The sequence below is a fragment of the Perognathus longimembris genome, chromosome 5 (genome assembly GCF_023159225.1).
Source record: "Perognathus longimembris pacificus isolate PPM17 chromosome 5, ASM2315922v1, whole genome shotgun sequence".
Taxonomy (NCBI): Eukaryota; Metazoa; Chordata; class Mammalia; order Rodentia; family Heteromyidae; genus Perognathus; species Perognathus longimembris.
In genome coordinates, this window is record NC_063165.1 from 70,890,733 (window position 1) to 70,901,258 (window position 10,526).

General features: G+C 35.0%; 1 protein-coding gene across 4 annotated transcripts in view; it reads right to left on the bottom strand.

The window, feature by feature from the left end:
• Positions 1-10,526, bottom strand: part of Naaladl2 (N-acetylated alpha-linked acidic dipeptidase like 2) — a 1,189,792-nt gene that overhangs the window by 807,295 nt on the left and 371,971 nt on the right. The window lies entirely within an intron of this gene.

Consider the following 10,526-nt stretch of genomic DNA (forward strand, 5'->3'; position numbering starts at 1 on the left):
AGGCTTTTGGTTCCTTGAGGTTTTGTTTTGGAGGATTATAATTTTTTTAGTTCTGCATAAATTTTAGATATGAGGCCTTTGTCTGTTGTATGGCCAGTAAAGATCATTTCCCAATCTGTGGGCTTTCTGTTTATCTTGCAAGCTATGTCCTTTGCCCTGCAGAAGCTCTGCAGTTTGATGCAGTCCCATTTGTTCAACTTTTCTTTGATTTGTTGCATTTCTGGGTCTTTGTTAAGGAAGTTTTGTCCTGTGCCAAGGAGCCCAAGTGTTTCTCCTACTCTGTCTTGTAGTGTAAAGACCTCAAAATAAAAACAGATCCCCTATTTAGTAATCTTAGTTTAGCTATTCTAAGCTATGCAGTAAGCTGAAGTCTGAGGATGGGTTTTCAAAGCCAGCTCAGTCACAAAGGTCCATTAGATTCTTATTGCCAGTTACTCAGCAAAAATTGGAAATGGAGCTGTGTTTCAATGGTAGAATACCAGCCTTGAGAAAAAAAAAGCTAAATGAGAGTTAGGAAAGAAAACAATGCTATCTATCAAGTAACATATACTATTTATACAAAAAAAAACTGTACCTTATCTTGTGAGTATAAAATTTTGGTATTAAAATCAAGCAAGATGTTCATGAGACTCTTTTAGTAAACTTAAAAAATGGAATTGCTTCAAATAAGCTATGATGTTATCACAATTGATACCTATTTTTCTCTTCATATTTGTTAAACAATAATAGAAAATCCAATATTCAAATCTGATGTGAAGCACTGCAGGTCAAATTCATTGAGCTTAACTATTGCACTGAGAGACTTAAATATAGAAATTATTGAATTCAATCTGGATCATATTCCTTGTTATATTTCAAGTTATAGGTGTGCTTTATGAAACCTTGAACTAAACTTTGTAGGTCATTAATATCAAATGTACTGTTCTAACAGAGCAGCACCCCTAAGAAATAAATAGCCCATTTAGAAGATGGTACTATTACTTAGTTAAAATAATATAACAACACAACATCCCACTTCAGAGTTTTTGTTTATTAAGGTCAACTTTAATATTAATCACTTTTGAATGACTCAGATGGACTACCAAGGATTTAGAAAAGCTGCAGTGTAGCAGCACTGTTCCTACAAGTTTTACTTAGGCATGTGGCTACAGGCACAATAATCTCAGGAATTCTCCTTTATCTGAATGCTAATGCAGGCACAATACTAACTCATAGCAAAGATTCTTATGTTTCCATTCTCTCAAATGAACAATAGACTTTGTACTCCACTGTTGCAAATCAACATATTCTCAAGGACAGTCTTTATCACCTCTGTCTCCACACAGAGGCCTATTTTAATTGCTTATTCTTTTCTGGCTTCTTTCTCCTTCAGCTGTCTTCCAGCCTTTTGCTGTTTTGCATATAGGATGATGAGTTTCAGAATAGGATAAGGGGTGTATCTGATTGTACTGAATCGGAGCTAATGTTCTGGTGCCAAATTTAAAACATGCTGAATTAAAAAAATCAAAATGCCTCTAAAGGACATACTCTCACAACACTTCCAAATCTATTTTCCTTCACATCTTCCACCAATTTCCAGGTCTACATACAAGGCCAAGGGTGAGCTGTCTGTCACCCATGCACCATTTTCATAGTTGAGATACATCAGGATCTTACCTGGATTACTTCTTTTATAGAATTAAAATATCTTTAATGTTTAGAAAACCATTTCAAGTCAACATTTCAGTTCATGGAAATAATGCATCTTGATCAATAACACCTCTGCCATCATTCTTCCTCATCTCGTTTACTTAAAATAATTTATAAGAATTTATCTTAAAATTCAAATGTTGAAAGTACATTTTAAAGCTATATTAGCAGAATGTATTTATGTGTTGGTGGCCCACCTCTAATCCTAGTTATGCAGGAGACTGAGATTTCAGGTTTGAAGCCATATCAGGCAGGATAGTCTCTTACCTGTTAACTCCAATTACCACCAAAAAAGGTAGAAATGAGCTAAGTTCAAGTGGCACAGTGCCAGCCTTAAGCAAAGGGACAGCATGTAGACCCTGAATTCAAGTCCCAGTATGGGCATAAAACATTAAATCAAAACAAAATAATACCACCCTAAGCATAACAACAACAAAAACTACATTAGCAGACTATAACCCCTATGAAGACAAGTCATTTTGTATCTTGTATTTACTATCCTATCCCAAGCTCTTACAATAGTATTGAAGGCTTAGTGATTACTCTGTAAAAATTTGATATAGGACAACAAAGTACGCTAGAAGTTAAATTGAAAGCATTCATCAGTTTTGTGTTTACCAGCTCTATAAAGCTTATTTCAAAAAGGTCAAGATGTTTTGTTCACTTTTATTTGGTATTTGTGTAGAGTACATTTATAGATGCTTATATTTTATTCGCTGTAATATATGGCTGATACTGAATAGTGTCCTACAGGACTTAAACAATGGAGTTATTGATGGCAATAATTCTAGAGCAGGGTTTTTCATTTACAACTGGGGTAGAATCACCTGCAGAGATTTATACAACAGGGATGACTGCTTCCATGTACCCCAAACCAACCAAATCTAAATCCAAGGCATTGGCACCTGTTCTCAGTATTTACTTTTGTTGTTGTTGTTTTCATTCATTTTGTATTTCGTGTTTGTACTAGGGATGAACTCAAGACTTCTTTCTCTTGCTCACCTTATGCACAGATAGTGAACACTACCTTTTGAGTCACACATCTAGAATAGCTTTTTCCTGGATATTTTAGAAATGATGTCTCACTCTTTTCTGCTTAGGCTAGCTTTGAACTTTAATCCTCCACTTCTCTGTCTCTTGATTAGACAGTATTATAGGCCTGAGCTACCAATGCACAGCTCACTACTGTTTTAAAAATTCTTCACATGACCCAAATGTGCAGATAAAATTGACAGATACTAGGACTTGAATAAAAATATTTTTGTCTATATAAAACATGATGCCCATATTCATCTCAAGTTCATGAAAAATCTCCTGCCTATATCCATGCTAAGATTTTCACACTTCATAAAAGTGTGCATATTGTCAGTTGATGGGATTATCAAGAGTTGGTAAAATAAAGTTGTGCTTATTCAGAAATATCTTTTAAAAATTAATCTTTTACTTTTATAGAAGTTCTATAAATACCCTCCCACTCTAATATTTTTGAAAGTGAAACTTTCTGAATTGTTTCAGAAAATGGTACTATTTTCTAAGAGACATAAGGTTTGTTTTTCTCATTTCTTCTTTTGGCTTAAGATTGGTAATAGACAACATGTAAATTGTTTACTCACTAGTATAACTAAAAATATATTTCAGATGTCATTACATGACAGCACAGAAACTGGATCTCATGCCAACATAATCAGTGACGACAGGGAGAATACCATCAGTTTCCAAAATCTTAAGCATTAAATCAACAGCCACATTTAGGAACAAGGTAAGGCTAAGATCTAGAAGAAGTGTTGATCAACGGGAGCTTGTGCTGCATCTGAGAAAATCAGTTCTCTGACACAAACTGCCAGATTCACCATAGAAATAAGACCCTATCCTATTTACATGAAATTCAAAGTTCATATATAGATAGATATATAACATGACCTTTACTCAATAGGAAACCTGTTTTTCTGATTTCCATAGGAAACTTTAAGTAATATAACTTAGGGTCATTATGTCAAGCAACAAGGAAATTTAATGCAGGCAATGAGGGAAAATTCAGGAATATAAAGCTACAAAACAGAAAAACCTATGACCTTACGGAAGTGATATGATAGGAAGGTTACTATTTCCTTGGTTGTCTAGGCATTAAACTCCATGCCTCCTGATTTTGGTGGGTCTATGTGCAGTCATCATGTTATACTTATGAAAAGCATGGTTCTAATGTAGACTTCTGGTCACAGCATTCCGTCAAACTACACCGTGTAGCTACCCACCATTGCCTTATGGAAGGAGTGTAGTTGCAGGCTCTGCACTGTCTTCCTGTATCATATTGCCTTTCCTATAACTTTTCACATTGCTCATAGATGTGTGTGTGTGTGTGTGTGTGTGTGGTGTGTATGTGTGTGGTGTGTGTATGTGTGTGTGTGTGTGTGTGTGTGTCTACTAGAGCTTTAATAAGGGCCTGGGTGCTATCCCTTAGGTTTTTCACCAGGCTAGCATTCTATCACTTGAACCACAGCTTCACTTCCGGCTAGTTTCTGGTTAATTGGAGATGATTCTTACCTTTCCTGCCTGGGTTAGTTTTGAACCACCATCCTCAGATCTCAGCTCCTGGTTAGAGAGGATTATTGGCATCTGACTGATTCATTTTTAAAGCCCCTGTAGTTCCTCTTGTCTTGATTTTTTTTCACATAAAAATGAAAAATCATCATTGGACTTTTAAAGTTTGCATGATTTTCTTCTCAATATATTGTCCTTATAACCTTTCCTTTCTTCCTGTTGCTAATTTATTAAAAGCTACAATAGTAAATTGCCTTTTGTGAAATGAAATGCAAATTTATTTCTGTCATAAAATATTGAGCTGGAAAAAAAAATCACAAATACATACTAACTGTACTGCCAAATTATTGGCTGTCTCCCTTAAAAACTCCAGTAACAGAATCCTAATCCCTAGTTCTTCAGAATTGTTGCAGATAAAATTCCTTAAAATGAGGTCAAGTTGGCATATGGTATACTCTGAATGCAATAACTAGTGCCCTGAGGATATTTGGACAATGATATGCAAACAGGTAGAATGCCATCAAGAGATTAGAGTTGTGCTGTCACTAGCCAAGCAACCAGGGAGGTTAGGAGGGAAACCTGGAACACATCCATCCCTACTGACTTCTGACCCAGCATGGCCCTGCAGACATATTGATCCAGATCCAAGTACTCCAGAACTTTAGGACAATAAATGTTAGGCTTTGGCATAATTGTCACCAATAACAAAGAAAAACAACTTTAACAGTCAGGATTTATTTTGTTTCACAGGTTCAATCGACCATGGGAAGGAGGGCGTGGCAGAGCACAGAAGTTTAGGTTAGAACAGCAAGGAAGCAGGGAATGGGGAATGGTAGACACGCCCATAGTGACCCACTTCTCTAACCAGTCTCACTTCCTGCTTTTCATCACCTACCAATAATACCATCCATTAAAAGTTTTACTCATCAAGATGTTCAGTGCCTTTAAAAACACCCCCAGAGGTGAGCTTTACTAATCCCCAAGGTATGTCTTCGGCTGTCTTCTCCACAATGTCAAAGTGATTTGATTTATGAATTTTTGGTGTTTATCATATAAGTGGCCAGATGAGGATCTAGTCTATCTGAAACAGTGTAAAGAGATATTTAATTGTTTTTCTTTTTTTAAAGTACTAACTATGGTCATTAGAAAACAAAAACTAGATCAATCAACCTCAATCTGTGAATAGTCTTAATTTAGTTCTGAGTTTGCCTAGAATGGCATAATTTATTCAAAGAGATTTAGTGCCCTTCTCTCAACTCGTGTCCTTCACTGAATCAAACTAACTAATATTTGAGAAGATAGACAAGTGTTCTCCACTTTGAACATCACATTATGTATACAAGAATGAAAACATGGTATGGTAGCCCACAGATACATTATTTTTTGTCAAGGAAAAGAATAGAATCTACTTAATAAGAATATAATTTACTTCACAATATTTACTAAGCTCTAAATCAGAGCTATCATGAAACATTCTGAAATAAATGCAATTTTAAGATTAGTCACCAGTCAAAAAATATATCTTAATTAAGAAAACTTCAGAGATCTGGCATAAATTTGAATGTACATATTAATTACTATGCTACTGAGGATTAGCAAATAACTACAACTATAAAATTGAGCACAAAAGTATTTAGCTTCTACGTATGAATATTTTTATCATTTAATGACAGATATATTAATGATGGATGCAGTGTGAGAAATAAAGGAGTAAATAGGGTAAACTATAATACTTATTGAATGTATGCAATAAGTTTTATTATATATTTATACAGATATAATCATTTTGAATATATGTATTACCTCTTATTGAATCTATACACTCATCCATCCATTACATTTATTTGTTGATTCCATGGTCTCTCAGGAAACTGGAGCATGTAGATGTTCTCTAATAGTAATTTATGTGGTTGGAAATTCAACTCTACAGATCTGGGTCATTGATTCTTAATAATTTTGATATAACATCTAGTAAAATTTCAAATTTATAATTTTATGATCTAAAATGATATAGTTTCATATGGAGCAAAAACTAATTTCTAGATGTTATGGTCACTAATGAATTATCAATAATTTAACATAAATACTAATATTCATTCACCAAGAACATTCACGTTTTGTCTAAATCTCAGAGAGTATACAATATTTCAAATTGAATTCTAAACAATACTACTCAGGTGATTTTTGCTTTATTGTGGTAGTATTAAAAAAGCAAATGTACTTTCATGAAGACATGTCATCAAAAAGATAGACAGATAGAAATCCAAGATCATTTCAAGACCACGATTCCAGGAAATTATGGCCATTTAAGTATCAGTTCATATTTAACTCAAATAATTTTTTTGGCAAGTCAGATTTTTAATAGATCAAAGAACAATTTCAGCATGATATATTTGCGTTAAAATATGATTAGTGGTAAAAATGATTTATATTCTCCAATACCTGCAAATTGATTTTAAAACTATCAATTTCTATATTTCTCCAAATAGTTCTTCAAAGTCTACACTCCAGTTAGACTCAGGTCTGATCACAGTAAACATACTCACAAATTCTCTTCATCATAGAATTTCATGTTTTCATTTTGTCTTTGAGTTCCAACTCAATGTGCTCCAATGCTGCACATGATACGTGTATGAAAGCAAGATTTTTATCTTGCTATTTTTAACCTTTGCTGTCAAGTGAGTTTAATTTCTCTAAACACTTTTTCAGTCCTAAAAGTCCATGATATGAGTAAGCATCTCAGGCAATTGCAGAATGTCATCTAGGAGATAAAATGAAGTAAATCTCAGCTCCCAAAACTTCCCAACTATTCACCTTGGCTAATAGCTAAAGATCCACTCTGGAAGATTTCTCCTTCTATTATATCTTGTGAACTCTTAAGGAATAAAATATGGTATCAATGTGCAACAGCTTTCACTTTGATCTTCCTTTAATTGTGCTTGACTTAAGATGAGTGCAGTCAATATTTCTGTGTTCACTTCATTTTTTAAAAATTCATTACCACTCAAATTTATTTACTGTTGCTTATTATTTTTAAAAAGTTAAAAAAAAGTAGATGTCAGTCTCTGTTTTTTTCTCAATTTCTGTGGTTTTCAAACTTGGGCAAAGTTCAAAATCAGCTGAAAACTTCTTAAAAATGTGCTTTTACAACTACATAAAGATAACAATAATGGAATTAAAAATAAAGTTAAATAAAGTCATTACAGTTTATAAAACATCTACAATGTACACATACCAAAACTTTGGTCAGCTGCACCTTTAAAATTTCTGATTTACTGAATCTAGGAATAAGGCCTGCAAATATACATTTGTGGGAAGTTCCCAGGGTATGACATACCTCTTTTTGTATGTAATGGTACTGAGGTTTGCAATTAGGGTATTTTGCTCTCCCTTAGATTTTTACTCAAATCTGGCATTCTACCACTAGGGCCACAGCTGAGATTTGCTGTTAAATTGGACTTTGCTGCCCAGGCAGGATCCAGCCTCAGGTCTCAGCCTCCTGAGTAGTAAGGTTACAAGCCTGAGCCACCAAGACCCAGCTGAATCTCAAACCCTTCACAATTTCTTTTGCTCTTCCTAAGATTGCAATGTATCTTATTTATAAGGAAATTGTTCAAAGTAATTTAAGAGTTCACTAATGGGATTTTGTTTCTACATTATACATGAGCCAGCTAAAGACAACTGTTTTACATGTTTTCTTTTGTGTTCTCTACATCCTGATTCCCCTGACACGTGACCTAAAAGATACTCAGAAGGTGAAAAGTTTTCTATGTTAATTATTTTTCCACCTAGGTGATTTATAAGGCATATTATCATTTACTAGTACAAGAAGAGGAGCAGTTCAAAATCCCTCTTAACTTTTTAAAAATTGTTAATGTCTAAGTGATGTACAGATGAGTTACAGTTACGCAAGTCAGGTGATGGTACTTTCTTTTTCAACAGTGTCACCCCTTCACTCACTTTCTCCAAGTTTTCCCCTCCCATTCCCAAATAATAGTTGTGCAGTTCATTTTCTACATACTGTCTAGTAAGTATCACTGCTGCATTCATTCACCCTTTGTCCACATGTTTCTCAAACATAATATTAGTGTGAAATTCTTTATTAAACTCATTAACTCTGACCTAAAATGATGGTCTTATAAAGATGTCTACAAAGACAGAAAGGTTTCCAGAAGATTGTGGAGTTGGAGCTGGGAATATAGTTGAAAGGTCATTTTGGCTTGTTCCTTTTTCTCTATGGACCTAACTTCAAGTACAATATTTTGTTTTTATTTATAATCTATACTGAGATATATAATTATGAGATGAGTCCAAATTGAAAGCATCACTACAGTGAACCATTCACATTAGTATTCCACATCCAGGAAGGGATTTAAAAAGGATTCATCTTGAAAATGTAATCAAAGTTTATTTTCAAATATTTTAGAGGATAAGTGAAACACCATGTTACATTTTACAATGAATATGTAATGCATAAAGTTTAAAATTGTTCTTAAAAAATGTATGTGTGTACCACATTTTCCTGAGCCATTTGTCTACTGAGAGGCATCTGGGTTGGTTCCATATTATAGCTATAACAAATTGTGCTGCAGTGAATATTGCTGTGCTGGTGGCTCTAGTGTGTTCTTGTTTGTGGTCTTTTGGGTAGATGCCTAAAACTGGGGCTGCTGGGTCATAGGGAAGCTCTATGGTTAGCCTTCTGAGGAATCTCCATACTGCTTTCCAGAGTGGCTGAACCAGTTTACATTACCACTAACAATAAAGTCGGGTTCCTTTTTGGCCACATTCCCTCCAACATTTATTATTGGTAGTTTTATTGATAATGACAATGGAATTTCATGCCTCTATCAGAAAGAATGGCATTGCCCCATTTGTAAGGAAATGGAAGGACTTGGAAAAAATTATACTAAGTGAAGTGAGCCAGACCCAAAGAAACATGGACTCTATGGTCTCCCTCATAGGGAATAATTAGCACAGGTTTAGGCTAGTCACAGCAGAGGATCACAAAAGCCCAATAGCTATGCCCTTATGAATGCATAAGATAATTTTAAGTGAAATGAACTCCATGTTACAGAAATGATTGTTAATCACTGTTGTAATTACTTTCAACATGCCATGTGAAATCATAGCTTCTATTGTTGATGATTCTCTTGTATCTCCTCCCTGTGGTTGTACCTACCCTATCATTGTATCTTATCTGAGTACATTGGAAAACATATACTGGTATTAGAAGTAGGAAAGTGAAAGGGAATATCAAAATCGAGAGACAACGGATAAAAAGACAAACGACTCCAAAAGCAATACTTGCAAAACCATTTGGTGTAAACCAACTGAACAACTCATGGGGGAGAGGGGAAGGGGGAGGGGGAAGGGGGAATGAGGGAGGAGGTAACAAACAGTACAAGAAATGTACCCAAGTCCTAACGTATGAAACTGTAAACTCTCTGTACATCACTTTGACAATAAATAAGAAAAAAAATGTGTGTGTGCCAGTACTGGGTCTTAAACTAAGAACCTCACATTCTCACTTCACTTTTTTGCTCATGAATGTTCTACCACTTGAATCCCACATCTACTTCCCTATTTTGCTGGTTTAATGGAGATAAGAATTTCACAGATATGTTTGCCTAGGCTGGCTTCAAATCTCTGTCCCTAGATGTAAGCCTCATGAGGAAATTGGAAATCAGGAGTGAGTCATAGGTGCCCAGCTTTGTTCTAGAAAATGTTTGGTAGAATGACATATGGGCCTTAATAATTGACTTCTGTATCATGTATATAGTATACTTATATTTCATATTTCATTTATTATGTTATATAATTTATTAAAAATTACTTTTTGCTCTATTTTGTATTTCTTTAATAGCTCCTTATACATATCCTATATTTCTTTAATAATACTCAAAAACACATGGGCTGGGGATATGGCCTAGTGGCAAGAGTGCCTGCCTCGGATTCACGAGGCCCTGGGTTCGATTCCCCAGCACCACATATACAGAAAACGGCCAGAAGCGGCGCTGTGGCTCAAGTGGCAGAGTGCTAGCCTCGAGCGGGAAGAAGCCAGGGACAGTGCTCAGGCCCTGAGTCCAAGGCCCAGGACTGGCCAAAAACAAAACAAAACAAAACAAAAAAAACACTTATACATTTTTTCAAAGACCTCTCTTAAATTTTTAGCTAACAAATAAATATAGCAGCCCTTTGAAACATCTACCCTATTAGGTTCTTACATCTCCTTTACGGGCATATTTTCTAATGTACAGATAGAAAACCAAAGGGTAGGAAAGCAAGGATGCACACATGCT